We start from the raw sequence: 17,955 nt of genomic DNA on the forward strand, positions 1-17,955 counted from the left end.
TCCCTGGACCTTTTGCAAAGTTCTTATAGGAGACTAGCATAATTGCCCAGTATTCAATGCCAGGCGAGCCTCAGCAAAATGGAGTAGCTGAAAGGCTCAACCGTACACTTATGTATATGGTGTGCAGCATGATGAGTTACTCCACCTTGCCATTGGGATTATGGATGGAGGCCCTTAAAACCGCCATTCACATTCTCAATAGAGTTCCAAGCAAGTCGGTGCCCAAAACACCGTACGAGCTATGGACATGAAGAGTGCCCTCCCTTCAACACTTCAGGGTGTGGGCGTGCCCTGCTGAGGCCAAAATGTTTAATCCAAACATTGCAAAGTTAGATCACAAAACAGTGAGTTGCCACTTAATTGGCTATCCAAACAGATCAAAGGGTTTTTGTTTCTACTATCCAGACAGATATACAAAGTTTGTAGAAACAAGACATGCAGTCTTCTTAGTGGATGAAATGATGAGGGGGAGCATGGTAGCTCAAAAAATTGATCTTGAGGAGAAGAGGGTTCATGCACCTAATCCGATGATTCAGGAGCCATTTTTCTTCCTACCAGTTGCAACTCCACCCATGACAACTATGAGGGTAGACCCGGAACTTGTCCGTTAGGAGCCGACTGAACCCGTTGTTGAGCATGAAAGGGAGGTGCAGCAGCCAATTTTAGACGATGTGCTGGAAGTTGAGGCACAGAATGTGCCAGAAACTGAGGCCCTTAGAAGGTCTAATAGAATAAGAAGATAAACTATTTCTACTGATTCTAAAGTTTATAACACGGAGATAGTACATACGAAAAAAGATCCCACCTCATATGGAGAAGCCATTAGAAGTCCTAACTCATCAAAATGGCTAGAGGCAATGGTAGATGAAATGAAATCGATGAGTTCCAAAGATGTTTGTGACTTAGAGGAAATCCCTAAAGGAGCCAAACAGTGGGCTGCAAATGGGTCTACAAAACTAAATATGACCCTAATGGGAATATAGAAAAGTAGAAAGCCCGACTTGTGGCAAAACGATTTACACAAAGAGAAGGGATAGACTACAATGAGACTTTTGCCCCAGTCTCATGTAAAGACTCCTTCAGAATCATAACGACATGAGTTGCACATTTTGATTTAGAGTTACATCAAATGGATGTTAAGATGACATTTCTGAATGGTGATTTAAAAGAAAAGGTCTACATGAAACAACCCACGGGTTTTATCATGGAAGGCAAGGAAAATATTGGATGCCGCCTGAAGAAATCTATTTATGGATTAAGGCAAGCCTGTAGACAGTGGTATCTAAAGTTTAATCAAACGATTAAAAGTTTTGGATCTAAAGAAAATATTGAGGATAACTGCATTTATGCAAGGTTTAAAAATGGGAAATATATTTTCCTAATCTTGTATGTGGATGATATCTTGCTTGCTAGTAGTGATGTTAGTCTACTACAAGAAACAAAGAAGTTCTTCTCCTCAAATTTTGACATAACGGATCTTGGTGAAGCATCATATGTTTTGGGCATAGAAATTCATCGAGATAGGAACAATGGAGTCTTAGGACTATAGCAGAAAGCATATTTAGAAAAGGTTCTTCAAAATTACAATATGTATGCGAGTAAAGCCACACCTGCTGCTATAGTCAAGGGCGATAGTTTTGGGAAATTCCAATGTCCCAAGAACCAGTACAAGATCGATCAAATGAAAGTAGTACCATATTCTTCGGCTGTTGGCAGCTTACAGTATGCACAAGTGTGCACTCGCCCTGAATTAGCTTTTGTCATCGGGGTACTCGGTAGATATCAAGAGAATCCAGGCATAGAGCACATGAAGATGGTAAACAAAGCATTACGTTATGCGCAAGGCACGAAGGACTACATGCTAACATATAGGAGATGTGATTCCCTAGAGATAAAAGGGTATTCAGACGCAGATTTTGCAGGGGACAGACATGATAGAAAATCCACATCAGCATACGTATTCACTCTCGCCGGGGGAGCTATTTCGTGGAAAAGCTTCAAATAGTCGATAGTTGCATCATCCACGATGTGTGCAGAATTCATAGCATGCTTCAAGGCCACGCGGCAGGCGATATGGCTAAAGAAATTTATACCCGACTTGGAAGTGGTAGATTGTATTTACAAACCAGTAAAGATGTATTGTGACAACAAGCACACAGTATATGCTCACAACAACAAGTCGGGAAATGCTGCCAAGACAATAGAGATAAGGTATTATGTTGTGAAAAATAAAATCCAGGATCACACTATAAGTCTCAAGCATATAAGGACAAAGAATATGCTTGCGGATCCGCTAACGAAAGACTTACCACCCAATGTGTTCAAGAAACACTTAGCCGGCATGGGTTTAAGGGAAATCCTATGATTCCTGGATCATGAGAGGCCCAAAAGGAACATAATTTGTTTCTAAACAGAACGCATATATGTTGTAGCTGTATGATTCTATCGGCAATTAAGTCGTGACGATGAAACATGCTCTATGTAACAATATGTGATGAAACAAATAAACTAGAAAGTATAATGTTAAAAATAAAGTTGAGATCAAGGGGAAGAATGTTAGGTTGATCTCCATCGTGTGGGCCCAACGGCCCACCGGGCCCTTAGATCTGCGCCCTGATCGAGTACACTCAACCCACTATGGTTGACGGGCCCCCGTCACCTGCGCTATATAAAGAGGTGGGGGCTTGCGGCACGCCTTACGAGGTTCTTGGCGTTGCCGCACACCCCACCGACAAACCCTACCAATCTAGGTCTAGTGCAGTGCTGACAGGAAGCTCCGCCACCACCTCGCCATCTCTCTGTCCACTCACCGCCGTCATCATCCCACCATCCATGGCCACCGGCGGCAGCTCTTCGGGCCTAGGCGAAGGTAGGACTACCGTGGATCCCTAACCCTAACCGATCGATCCAGAGGATGTAACAGCTTTGTCTTGTGTGATGACTAATATAATTGACGATTGTATGCATCTTGTTAGTTTTGTCAATCTGATCCATACAACTTTTGGGTTATAGTTTCTGCACATGGTAACTTTGGGGTATAAGAAGGATATTTTTTTGATGGTTTTGTGAGTTTATGCTGCCATGGTTCTTGCTGTCATGCAGAATCTCTAGGTTTCATGCTTGTTTTGTTTTTGAAGAAGATATGCCGTGCATTAGATTTTATGTGTGTGTGTGTGTGCAGTGGCGGAGGACGAAACTTTTTTGAGGTGTGGCGAACTCTTAGTGTGCGGCGTGCGTCCCCGCGCCGCCGCTCCTGCTGGCCGCCTCTGCTCCCGCTGTCTGGTGCATGACAGGACTCGCTCAGACGAAGGAAGCTTTTTTTTTTTTAGGTAAGCGTGGACGAAGGAAGTGAAACTGGTGCGTGACCACGTGACTGCTGGTTGTTACGGGCCACAGCCCAACAAGGCGACCAGGTGGTTGATGTTCAATCAAGGCCCAATAGGACGTTCCACGTTGAGTATGTACGAGATTTTATTTGTCCAATGATTTTTTTAGCGACCGACCAGATCTAACATGTATACGTAGAAAAGAATCGGCAAAAATCAAGGTAGGGCGAGCGCCCAGCCTCGCCCTACCGGGGGCTCCGCCCCTGTGTGTGTGTGTGTGTGTGTGACCCGCAGTAGCTAAGGCATGATCAAATCCCAGCCTTTCATGACTCATGAGGCCTGGTGGTGCAGGGGAAAAAAGATCCATGGAGATAGTCTCCATGCCCACTCCCATGTGTACCCGATGCGGTCTGCCGTCACCTATCTCAACTCTGGATCCGACGACATTTCTTAGCCTCGTACGCTGCATGAAATTTCCCCTCGGCCCGCCCGCGACATCCGTTTCCGGCTTGGCTCCAACCGCTCGTGTTCATCGGATCATACCTACATACATTTTCGTCTCAACCAATGTGATCCCATCTGGTTCAGCTATCTAACTAAGACCACAACGACTGACCATGGCCTTGCGATCTTCCTCATTCAAAATGAGACTAAGAATACATGCCATCTCACCTTAGAAAAAAATCAACTTTATTTTTATTTAGTATACACAACCATTTCCACAAGCAAGTCCAAGAGCCTAGACGCATCAAACAAGCCTATTTTGATCTCCAAAACCCATCCACCTATGATTTACCTCTGTGTGTTACCAACGTCTCCCCTCCTCCAAGTTTCCATCCACCAATCCAAACAAATCAGCCTGATCACCTCCAACGACCACACTGGTCGGACCACCCTACCCGCGACCTCCTCAAACTACCGCCCAAATCCACCAATCCCTATGGCACGGTTTCCCTGGCCCACCAGTGTCGTGCCTGAACAAGCTCTTTGAACTTTGATCCCTCCATCTTCATCTCTCAATTTCCTTCTCTACTCACATCACCGGCTGCCTCGTGGTGCACTGCTGCCGTGACGAACTGTTTGCTCACTTCTCCTTTTCTGCTACCTGCACAGGTTAGTTAACCAAGGCATCACCAGACAAAGATGAAAGCTCCATGTCATATGCAATCAGAGGGATTATTTCCGCACATGACTGCACTTATATTTTTATAAGGTTTTGTAGTAATATGATATGGTCATTTCCTTGATTTTCTTAAGGGATGTGGATACATTATGTTTATTTTATACCATTCTTTTTGGTTTTGTGAAATATGAAAATGAATCATCGCTAACAATGTATTGTCATGTCTGTGCATGCTAGGACTGGTAAAATTAGAAGATAAGTGTAAAATCTTTGTACAATAAAAAAAACAAAGCTAAAAATGATCAATTGTATGGAAAGACTCAAAACGCATAGGACTACATTCATGACAATCAAGATTGTTTCTATAGGACCAAATAAGGTTCATTATAAAACCTTACGATGTACTTCATATAGTTAATATTGTCTAGCATTTGACCTTTGTTATGTTTTACCATGCAGTATCTAGAAGATACTGAAAGTGGTTCTTCAGATGTTGGAATAAAGGGCAAGAAACTAGAGGATGACATAAATCATTTTGATGCGCTCTCGAGGAGGGTAGTATACTGAACATATGAACTTTTGCACACACAAAAACTATATAATCAACGACAATAATGTGGGGATGAACTTTCTCTAGTTTACCATTGAAGGATCATGAAGACATTGATCAAAATAGAACGGAAGATAAACGCCACAACTCAAACTATGTAATTTTCGAGTGGTATATGATTGCATGACTCCATGCTATTTCGTGTTCATTTCTCATTCTCTAAAACAAAGAAAAATTCATAATGACTATTGTTCGTGTGTGAACAAAACAATCCATCATGTTTGAGATCTTAAACAACAAAAAATGTCATTCTTTTTTTTTTCATTTGCTTAATGTACCTTATAATTTTATTTTCATGCGCAATTTCCTTTTGTTGAAATTGAATTCCGGCTGCAACATGATAACTTGGATCTTGGTGCTTAGAGCATCTACAGTCGAGCACCCCAAACCCTCCTCAAACGCCCGGACGGCCCGCACGGTCACTGGCCGGTCACAAAATCTCGAACCAGCCGGGCTCCTCAAATGCCCGGGCTGACCGGCACCCCTCATATCCAGCCCAAATATGGGGCGAATATGGGGGCGCCCGAGCACGCCCGCCTCCTCGGACCCAGCCCATGTTGGCCCACCCGAACCCACATATATTCCTCCCCATCCGGCCTGTGATGCCCCCGTTTATAATCCTCCACTAATCATACACACATCATGCAAGATCACGAACGGTGACTCATGTCAATATCACAACACAACTCTACAACACAAAGGATAAACAAAAATCTTTATATTACAAGCGAGGACCATGAGGACCCAAAATACAATAGTCATCAGAGCAAATATTATCTGAGTACAAACATAGTTAGACAAGTTTTGCCTTAAGAAGGCTGAGCAAAACAACGACACTAGATCAAAAGGTAAGGCCTCCCGCCTGGGACCTCTAGACTACTCCTAGTCGTCGGTCTCCACGTAGTACGCTCCATCGAGGTAACCTGCATCCACGTTGCTACTAGCTGTTGCAGCAACCGGGTCGAATGAAAAGGGGAGCAAAGCAAACATGAGTACTCATCCGAAGTACTCGCAAGACTTATATCAGATCTACATTAGATATGCATTGGTATCAAAGAAACGGGGTAGTATATGTGGACTATACTGCAGAAATGCCAGAATAAGGGGGAGAAGCTCATCCTATCAAAGACTACATCTTCTTGCAGCCATCATCTTGCAGTAGTAGAAGAGAGGAGCATACAATAATATATAGTAACATGTTTATATCAACAATGCACTACTACTAGGGAAAACTTTATACACAGAAGCTTACCAGTAGCGATGGTCAAAAACATGTGCTACTACTATGTACCAGTAGCGCGTTGCGTACAAGATCGCTACTACTATGGAATTAGCAGTAGGGCGTTCCACGAAAAAATCGCTACTACTATAATTGCCACACCGTTGCCGGCATGCTAGGTATAGTAGTAGCGCTGGTACATGGACAACGCTACTGCTATTGGTCTTAGCAGTAGCGCTCGTCTTGGGAACGCGCTACTGCTATGCAGGACTTATCCCCAAATTTTCCTCCCCCGCGCCCCGACCATCTTCATCTTCCCCTCACTCCCCGCTGCCTCGCTCCTCCGCCGCCGCCACATTGTCGTCGCCACCGCATCGCCGCTATCGTCCTCGGTATGCCCTCCTCCCTCATTCCTCCCTCCTCCTCCTCCCCCCTCCCTCCCCCCTTCTCCTCTCTCCTCCCTCCCCCCACCCCCTGCTCCATCCTTCCTCCCTCATCTCTCCTCACTCTGTTCTTGCATAGAGTAGAATTTTTTAGTAAATTAGTAAAAATTCAACTAGCTAGGTTAACTAGGTTGGCTAGCTAGGTTAACTAGTTTAATTAGGTTAATTATCTAGGTTAACTAGCTAGGTTAACTAACTAGGTTATTTATAGTAAGTGCTTAATACAACTAGTTTATTTATAGTAAGTGCTTAATAGAACTAGTTTATTTATAGTAAGTGCTTAAAAGAATTAGTTTATTTATAGTAAGTGCTTAATATAATTACTTTATTTATAGTAAGTGCTTAATAGAATTAATTTATTTATATTAAGTGGTTAATATATTTTGTTTATGCAGAAATCAAGTTTGCCCCTGCCTCGTCCCCGCAGTTGTCCCCATCATCGACCCCTTCAGACCTCTAGGTGAGAATAGCCAAATGATAATGTGTTGTAAATGTCGATGATGAAAATGCTAGTGCTATATAGTTGCCATGCCATTGATGGCGATGATGGTGCATTCTGAATATAGAGGATGTCTTGGTGTTCTTGTTTGCAATGTGCCTCCGAGTGGCCTATGTTTTGCCGGAATGTTGATTCGTTTCTGTCCCGGTAAATTTCAGGTGCTTGATATGTCTTGTCTTTAGCAAATGTCATGCCGAATTTTTCATGAATTTTAGCATGACTCAACAGACCTAAAGTCAACCCGCTGCATATTGAGTAATAGTGATCTGTGTGTTGAGTTTCTTGGTAGTTGCCTTCGGTCGATTTTCAGTTAATGTTTCACTTATGAACATAGGAAATGCCTGATGATGAAAAGGAATTCGGTATGTGCAAATATTGCGAAGATGAGCGCGCCCTGTGCGACATGCCTCACCTAGTTGGTGGTAGGCGTTTCAGCATCAAGCTGGATGACACCTTTGAAGTGGATACAGTAAGTCACAATGACAAGTCCTTTTTCATAATTAAGCATGGCTTCTGCTTTTTTTGCTTGAACTTATAATTTTAATTTTTTTATTATTCTAGTACTGTATCCCATGCCATGCAAGAATGTATGTCTTGGATAAGGTTGGTTTCAGTACTGTGAAAACTATGGAGGTAAAAAGAGTTAACTTGAGGACCGAGCATAGTTATAGTTTTGCCGCAAAATCATACAATTCAGACACCTACACCCATTTTGAATGCAAACAATGGAGAGCACTATGCAAGGCTTATGCATTTGAGCCTGATATGCTTATCACCTTTGATATTCGTCCGAAAGATGATATTGAAGATAATATCGACATCTAGGTCGATGTGCAGACGCCTCCAGTTCTACCATTATGTGAGTTTCTCAACCATATTTCTGTCTTAGATATTGTTTATTCAAAAATAGTTGACAACTAATTTCTATTGACAGCTTATTTCCATTCAAGCAAACATGTCCAACGCTTGGTAGACATGACCTACTACTATCCCAGGGCTGAACTAAACTGCGATGAGATAAGTCATTATGTTTCATGGCTTGAGGATCTTCATACTGTCAAGACAAATTATTTTCCTAAATTTGAAAATCTTAGTACTCAAATAGTGCGACCAATAGTGTTCGTACTGAACTACGGTCACATCTATTTAGGAAAGATGCTAAGATTTTTACTATTTTTCCTTAGTGCATCTTTTGCATACATTATTTTTTAAGCTAAACTTCATTGCTAAGTATGTTACTACGATGTTCTTCAACAGGGACTCCCGATGATAGTTGTGCCTCAGTGGATCGAGGCTAAAGGTCGCATGTCCATGGTTAGCATACGATCAAGACATCCTACATTGCATATGAGTGCAATCAGGATTTCTAAAAGCGAGCAAGTCTTAATAGTCAAAGACTGGAACAAAATTGTGAAGGATCGCAGAGAAGTACTAGGGGTCAGCAATCAGAAGCGCAACCCACAGTTAGGAGACAGGTTCATCTGCATGCTCCAATATGATGAATCATGAGTGCTACACCTGTTCTATGCTATTTTACCTGAGAGAGAGTAGCATGAGTGATTAGCTAACTAGAATGAGTGTTGGTGGTGATGACTAGGATGATTATTATTAGCTAGTGTTGGTGGTGATTAGCTATGACTATGATGATTAAATAGTGTTGGTGGTAATAACTATGATGATCATTAGCTAGCATAGTGTTGTTGGTGATGATATGCTGCAAGAGTATTTATATTAATATGATGATGATGATGATGATGATGATGATGATGATGATGAGTTATTATATCATTGGGTGAAAGAACTGCAGATTAGTTTCAAATGGATGGATCCTAAGTGACCAAGTCATGGATTATCGTGATAATCCATGACTTGGTCACTTAGGATCCATCCATTTGAAACTAATCCGCAGTTCTTTCACCTAGTGATTTACTAACTCATTATAATGTAAAAACAATCTCTAAATTGCTACTATATGAAAACTTGTATAAAGGCATATGAATACAACCTAAAATTAAAAAAAAAGAATACGGAATAATAGTAGTAGCACGGGCAGTGAGAAGCGCTACTGGTAATTACCAGTAGCGGCTGTTGCAGCAAGCGCTACTACTAAGTAGATATAGCAGTAGCGCGTGCCAACAGACGCTACTGCTATCCTTTAGCTGTAGCGCCGTATTAGTAGCGCGGTTGCCCGCGCTACTGATAGGCCAATAACCCGCGCTACTGCTAGGATTTTCCCTAGTAGTGATGCTCTGAGATCCTTCCTCGACTATCCTATGAGAAAGCTATCCCGGAGCAGAACATCATTTAAGCTTCAATATGGTATCCAGTTCTAGTTGTAGTAGATCAGGACATAACTCCAAACGTCTTGTTATCATGGGCACGGCTATTTGAATAGATTACTTCCCTGCAGGGGTGCACCACATTACCCGATATGCTCGATTACCTCTGGCCAGACACACTTTTCCAGGTAATGCCTGACCTTGGATAATCGACACGTCGTAGTCCTACATAGGATCTCCTGAGAGGTCAGCACACTGGTCTACATGCTAAATGCAAATGGGTCATGGGCCTATCATCCTAAGCACCCCCGCGCGTTGCAAGGACAGTCGGGCCCAATCCTAGCATACCTCTTTATACAAAGCATGCAGTTATGGATCACCCGGGTGCGTGCCACTCAACTGTGACGTCTATAGAGCTTTCAGGAGAAATCATTTGACTCCGAGGGTCCCATATACCATTATCTGCACGACGCCTAGTGCGAAAAGGATAGGCCAACTCATACCAAATACCCAAATCCGTTAGTGTATTATTAGCACCTCACGGAGACGACTAGGGTGGTCGCTCTGACTAGGTAACTCGCGTACCACAACCAGGGACCAGCCCCACTCTCTCCTAGGTGTTCTCCACCTGCCCCATCGTTCCGCCACATTATCTCTCACGGGTACCCTTGGGGCTGACCCCTCTTTATCATTGTAACAGTTGGGGTTCAGGTCCATACCATCAAGGTGAAACCGGAGGAATCACCCTCGATATGTTTACCTTGATATACTGCACGACAGAGTCATCACCTAGAGTGAAATATGAGGAATCACCCTTAGTAGATCACACTAGATGTACTACACTACAGAGTCGTTATCGAGAGTGAAATACAAGGAATCACCCTCGGTAGAGCACACTTGATACGACTCGGTAGAGTCATACAATTGTAAGGTCCTTTAGGGGTGTTCTGGTCTCGGTACAGTGATCCACCATCTCGGATAACCCAGATGGTACAACATGGCAACACGGACAATGATGTAGGACCACTGATGGGATAATAGCAAACCTGTACTAAGCATATAGGTTAACAAATAAAGTATCAATAATAGGTTATCAAAAATAGGCTATGCATCAGAATAGGAGCTATTGAAACAACAACACTAGCAAAATCTAATGCAAGAATAAGAGAGAAGGAATGGGCGATATCAGAATGATGGGGGGGGGGTGCTTGCGTGGAAACATCACTCTCAGAGTCTACCAAAAGATTAGAGGAGAGGGGAGAAACAGATATATAACGGGCATACAAATGCAACACAATGCATGTCATGTCAAAATGTGATAATGATATGCCCTAATGCATTACTAAGCATTTTTAAAGAAGAGGGAAAAATATCTGGTAATATTTTCCCAGCTCCAGGTATTTTCCTATATATTGAACGAGGGGCCAAATGTCCATGTTCATCATGTTAGAGGTGTCTAACAGGTATGTGGATGGCATATTCAGATTCTTTATAGTTTATTGATCATTTTCATATATAAATTATTCTGATCCGACTTACCGTTTATTTCATATGAATTTACAAATTTTTAACAATTTTCTACAATTTTATTGATTCAAAATATAAACAGTAGATAATATGTGTACCCACTGTGGACAAGCCACAACGGCTGACATGTGGGCCCGTTGACTGCTGAGTCAGCAGTCAAGGTTGACCAGTCAAAGGGGCATAGTGCATCCAGGGCCCAATTGTCATTGACTTAGATATTTTTAAATTAACTTAGCACTTTAATTTAACAGTGGGTCCACTTTTCATTGACACATTAATTAATCTACCCAAAATCTTCAAAGTGCACACACACTTTTTGAGAAAACGAGTGGCCGGGTACCACGCACATGCATGTGTTATTCTTTTGTCTGCTAGTGCATGTAGCTATTATCATTAAATGTGTTCACACTGGTTAGTTCGGTTTGAAACAAACAACTCCACGTGCAATTATTTTGGCTTTTCGAATTTTTAAAAAGCCATATCTTTCAAACCGTGCGTCAGAATTGAGATCCGTCTTCACCGTTGTATTCTTCGCGACGAGATCTTCGAAACTAGATCCTACATGGGTATGTTTCGACGAAATTTTTTTGATGCCAACTTTAGTGCTATATGGTGCAACTTTAGTACTGCATTGTGCAACTTTAGTACTACAAGTTGCAACTTTGTTCAAAACTAATATTTGGAGCTGCATAATCTAAATCATATGAGGTTGCAACCTAGCAACCATGAAAACTTGATGTGCAACTAGTTTACTGCCTCGACCAACTATCTAGTAGTCGATGTGCAACCCTTGTCCCTACTCGTGGATGTGTAGTTTTTTTTTAAAGTTGACACACCCTTCCCCACCTTCCCTACCAGCGATATGTGCAAGTTAGTCTGTTGTTCGAGCCAACTTCCTATTACTCGATGTGCAACACCTTCCCCTCCCTACTTGTGGATATGTAGTTTTAGTTGGCGGAGGCAACAAATGGAGTTGTACAAAGTCTGCTAGGCAGTTGGCCGGAGCAACATCTGAAGTTGCACATCTCATAAGCAGGGATAGCTCGATGGTGAAAATTCCACATTCATGAGGGTAGTGAAAAGTTACACATTCATGGGGGTAGTGAAAGTTACACATCCCACTAGAGGGGTGGTTTTGGACCGAGTGCAAGTAAGAAAATTACACATTCACAGTATATGAGAGAAAGGTGCACATCACTGGTAGACAGTTGGCCATGGCAGTATCCAAAGTTGCACATCCACTGCTAGACAGTTGACCGATGCACTCAACAGTGAAAGCACAACCACAGGCGGCGGGAAAAGTTGCACATCAACTACTAGGCAGTTGGCCTGAGCAACACATGAATTTGCACACGTCACTAGAAGGAGGTAGTTTGGGGGTGGAGGTGCCATCAGTGAAAACTACACATCCACGGGGTAGGAGAAAAGTTGGACATCCACTGCCAGGTAGTTGCACATTGATGACCCACAAGTATAGGGGGTCTATCGTAGTCCTTCCGATAAGTAAGAGTGTCGAACCCAATGAGGAGCATAAGGAAATGACAAGCAGTTTTCAGTAAGGTATTCTCTGCAAGCACTGAAATTATCGGTAACAGATAGTTTTGTGATAAGATAGTTCATAATGGGTAACAAATAACAAAAGTAACAAGGTGCAGCAAGGTGACCCAATCCTTTTTGTAGCAAAGGACAAGCCTGGACAAACTCTTATATAAAGCAAAGCGCTCTCGATGACACATGGGAATTATCGTCAAGCTAGTTTTCATCATGCTCATATGATTCACGTTCGGTACTTTGATAATTTGATATGTGGGTGACCGGTGCTTGGGTACTACCCTTCCTTGGACAAGCTTCCCACTTATTATTAACCCCTCTCGCAAGCATCCGCAACTACAAAATAAGAATTAAGTTAAACCTAACCATAGCATGAAACATATGGATCCAAATCAGCCCCTTACGAAGCAATGCATAAACTAGGGTTTAAGCTTCTGTCACTTTAGCAACCGATCATCTACTTATTACTTCCCAATGCCTCCCCCTAGGCCCAAATAATGATGAAGTGTCATGTAGTCGATGTTCACATAACACCACTAGAGGAAAGACAACATACATCTCATCGAAATATCGAATGAATACCAAATTCACATGACTACTTATAACAAGACTTCTCCCATGTCCTTAGGAACAAATGTAACTACTCAAAAATCATATTCATGTTCATAATCAGAGGGATATTAATATGCATAAAGGTTCTGAACATATGATCTTCCACCGAATAAACCAACTAGCACCAACTACAAAGAGTATTCAACACTACTAGCAACCACAAGTACCAATGTGAGCTTTTGAGACAAAGATCGGATACAAGAGATGCACTAAGGTTTGAGAGGAGATGGTGCTGGTGAAGATGTTGATGAATATTGACCCCCTCTCGATGAGAGGATCGATGGTGATGACGATGGTGACGATCTCCCCCTCCCAGAGGGATGTTTCCCCGGTAGAACAGCTCCGCCGGAGCCCTCGATTGGTTCCGCCAAGGTTCCGCCTCGAAACGGCGGGGCTTTGTCCCGAAAGCTTCCTTATGATTTTTTCCAGGGCAAAAGACACCATATACTAGAAGATGGGCATCGGGAGGCTGCCAGGTGGCCCACGAGTCAGGGGGCGCACCCAGGGGGGTAGGGCACGCCCTCCACCCTCGTGGATAGTGGGTGGCCCCCCTCTGGTGCTTTCTTCGCCCAATATTTTTCATATATTCCAAAACTGACTTTCGTGGAGTTTTAGGACTTTTGGAGTTGTGCAGAATAGGTCTCTAATGTTTGCTCCTTTTCCATCCCAGAATCCCAGCTGCCGGCATTCTCCCTCTTCATGTAAACCTTGTAAAATAAGAGAGAAAAGGCATAAGTATTGTGACATAATGTGTAGTAACAGCCCATAATGCAATAAATATTGATATAAAAGCATGATGCAGAATGGACGTATCAACTCCCCCAAGCTAAGACCTTGCTTGTCCTCAAGCGGAAGCCGAAATCGAAAAATATGTCCACATGTTTAGAGATAGAGGTGTCGATAAAATAAAATATGGACATGATAACATCATGATCATTCTTAGAACAGCAACATATATATTGTCATATGATTTCTTATGCCAAAGTAACAATCTATTCACAATGTAAAGTATGAATCAGAAACTTCATTGAAAACTAGCAAACTATAATCTGAGTCATTAAAGCAATTTCAATTTATCATAACATCGGAAAGAGTCAATATAAGAGCTTTTCAGTAAGTCCACATACTCAACTATCATTTAATCTTTCACAATTTCTAACACTCACACGATACTTATGGGTATGAAGTTTCAATCGGACACAGAGAAAGATAGGGGCTTATAGTCTCGCCTCCCAACCTTTTACCTCAAGGGTAATGTCAACAATAATGCTTTTATATCAGGATCTTTCCAACACATAGTACTTGCCAAAGGATAAAGTGTAAAAAGGAAAGGTGAAGATCACCATGACTCTTGTATAAGGTAGAAGACAAAAATAAAAGATAGACCCTTCACAGAGGTAAGCAGAGGTTGTCATGTACTTTTATGGTTGGATGCACAAAATCTTAATGCAAAAGAACGTCACTTTATATTGCCACTTGTGATAGGGACCTTTATTATGCAGTCCATCACTATTATTTTTTCCATATCACAAGCTCGTATAAAGCTTATTTTCTCCACACTAATAGATCATACATATTTAGAGAGCAATATTTATTGCTTGCAACAATTACAACTTACTTGAAGGATCTTACTCAATCCATAGGTAGATATGGTGGACTCTCATGGCAAAACTGGGTTTAGGAATGTTTGGAAGCACAAGTAGTATCTCTACTTGGTGCAAAGGATTTGGCTAGCATGAGGGGGAAAGGAAAGCTCAATATGTTGGATGATTTATGACAATATAATTTATTTTGGATATAAGAAAACATAACCCATTACATTGTCTTCCTTGTACAACATCAACTTTTTAGCATGTCATATATTAATGAGTGCTCACAATCATAAAAGATGTCCAAGATAGTATATTTATATGTGAAGACCTCTCTTTCTTTTTTACTTCCTATTAATTGCAACGATGACCAAAACTATGTTTGTCAACTCTCAACAACTTTTATTCATCATAATCTTTATATGTGAAGTCATTACTCTCCATAAGACCAATATGGTCTTTTTATTTCTCTTCATTCTTTCTTTTTCTTTTATTCCCTCAAGATCATAGCAAGATAGCAAAGCCCTTGACTCAAAACTAATATTTAATATATATAGCTCACATACTCGATTACATAGATAGGGATCCACACAAAAACTCAAAGCTAGATTAAACTAAAACTTTATTCTACTAGATCAAGATATAACCAAAAGGATAGAACTAAGAAAAACGGTAAACATAGAAGTGTAATGGTGATACGATACCGGGGCACCTCCCCCAAGCTTGGCAGTTGCCAAGGGGAGTGCCCATACCCATGCATTTATGTCTCTTTCTTCGGAGGTGGTGATGATGGAGTTGTTGATGATGTCGGCTTCTTCCTTAATTTTCGCTTGAGGATAGAATTTTGCTCCCTTAGGTCATCGATCTCCTTCTCAAGGCTTAATATATTTTTGCATAGTTCCTGTTTGTTTTCCTGCAAGAGACGAAAAGGGATAAACTCGATCTTAGGCTTCTTTGCTCTATCAGGTAGGCTTGAATTTTTAAACTCCACGTGCATGTCCCCAGGTTGAGGTAGTGGGGCTTCATCTTCATCTGAGCTCATCTCCTCCTTTCCCTTAGGATCATAGTCTTCTTCTTCCTCCGTGGTCCAACCATAATGCTCCAAGTCCCCATAGACCTTGGGGTCTGCAAGGTAATCAGCTTCATAACTTTCTCCCTCCGAATCCTGGGACGACATATTGCTCTAATCCGCGACAGAAAAAACTCAAACAAAAATAGAGGATCTTGCCGTGGTACGATGGTCAAAACCTTCGGGAGATTATATAATGATTTTTTACAGACCAAAAGAAGTATCGTGCAAGAAAACAGAGTCCAGAGGGCACACGATGTGCCCATGAGGCAGGGGGCGCGCCTTCCACCCTCGTGGATGCCTCGTGTCCCTTTCGGACTACTTCTTATTTTCCTATTTTTTAAATATTCCAAAACGGAGAAAAATTGCTATTAGAATTGTTTTGGAGTCGGTTTACTTACCGTACCACATACCCATTCCTTTTCGGAGTTTGAAACATTCTGGAATGTGTCCCTTATGTACTCCTCTGGGGTTACGGTGTCAATAACATTGATTTCAACATTTATGGGATTACCTGATATATAATGTTTAATTCTTTGACCGTTCACCATCTTCAGATTTGTGCCTTCGAAGTTGTTGATTTTTATGGCACCAGAACGATATACCTCCTCAATAACATAAGGACCTTCCCATTTAGAGGGAAGTTTTCCTGCAAAAAATCTTAAACAAGAATTTTATAGCAAAACATATTCACCTACATTAAACTCACGCTTTTGTATCCTTTTGCCATGCCATCTTTTAACTTTTCTTTAAACAGTTTGGCGTTCTCATAGGCCTGGGTTCTCCATTCATCAAGTGAGCTAATGTCAAATAGCATCTTCTCACCGGCAAGTTTGAAATCATAATTGAGCTCTTTAATAGCCCAATTTGCCTTATGTTCTAGTTCGAGAGGTAAGTGACATGCTTTTCCATAAACCATTTTATATGGAGATATACCAATTGGATTTTTATATGCAGTTCTATAGGCCCATAATGCATCATCAAGTTTCTTGGACCAATTCTTTCTAGATCTATTAACAGTCTTTTGCAAAATTAATTTAACCTCTCTATTACTCAATTCTACTTGACCGCCAGACTGTGATTCTATGATTGACATCATACTTAGCAAGCATTTATGAAAAGCACCATGAATAAAATGTGAACCACCATCAGTCATTAACTATCTAGGGATTCCGAACCTTGAAAAAATAACTTATTTAAGCATCTTAATAGAAGTGTTATGATCAGCACTACTAGTTGCAATATCTTCTACCCACTTGGTAACGTAATCAACAACAACTAAAATATGTGTATACCCATTAGAGGAAGGAAAAGGTCCCATATAATCAAAGCCCCAAACATCAAATGGTTCAATAACAAGTGAATAGTTCATAGGCATTTCTTGACGACTACTAATATTACCAATTCTTTGACATTCATCACAAGACAAGACAAACTTACGGGCATCTTTGAAGAGACTAGGCCAATAAAAACTGGATTGCAATACCTTATGTGCAGTTCTATCTCCAGCGTTGTGTCCTCCATATGCCTCGGAGTGATACTTGCGTAGGATCTGTTCCTGTTCATGCTCAAGTGCACAATGTCTAATAGCACTATCTACTCCTTCTTTATAAAGGTGTGGTCATCCCAAAAGTAATGTCTTAAATCATAGAAAAACTTTTTATTTTGCTGGTATGTGAAACTAGGTGGTATAAATTTAGCAACAATGTAATTAGCATAATGAGCATACCATGGAGCAGTACAAGAAGCATTTATGACAGATAATTGTTCATCAGGAAAGCTGATGACCCACAAGTATAGGGGATCTATCTTAGTCCTTTCGATAAGTAAGAGTGTCGAACCCAACGAGGAGCAGAAGGAAATGACAAGCGGTTTTCAGTAAGGTTTTCTCTGCAAGCACTGAAATTGTAGGTAACATATAGTTTTGTGATAGGATAAATTGTAACGGGTAACAAGCAATGAAAGTAAATAAAGTGCAGCAAGGTGGCCCAATCCTTTTTGTAGCAAAGGACAAGCCTGGACAATTTCTTATAATGAGAAAAGTGCTCCCGAGGACACATGGGAATTATCGTCAAGCTAGTTTTCATCACGCTCATATGATTCGCGTT

Source organism: Triticum dicoccoides, chromosome 7B (assembly GCF_002162155.2).
Source record: "Triticum dicoccoides isolate Atlit2015 ecotype Zavitan chromosome 7B, WEW_v2.0, whole genome shotgun sequence".
Classification (NCBI taxonomy): domain Eukaryota; kingdom Viridiplantae; phylum Streptophyta; class Magnoliopsida; order Poales; family Poaceae; genus Triticum; species Triticum dicoccoides.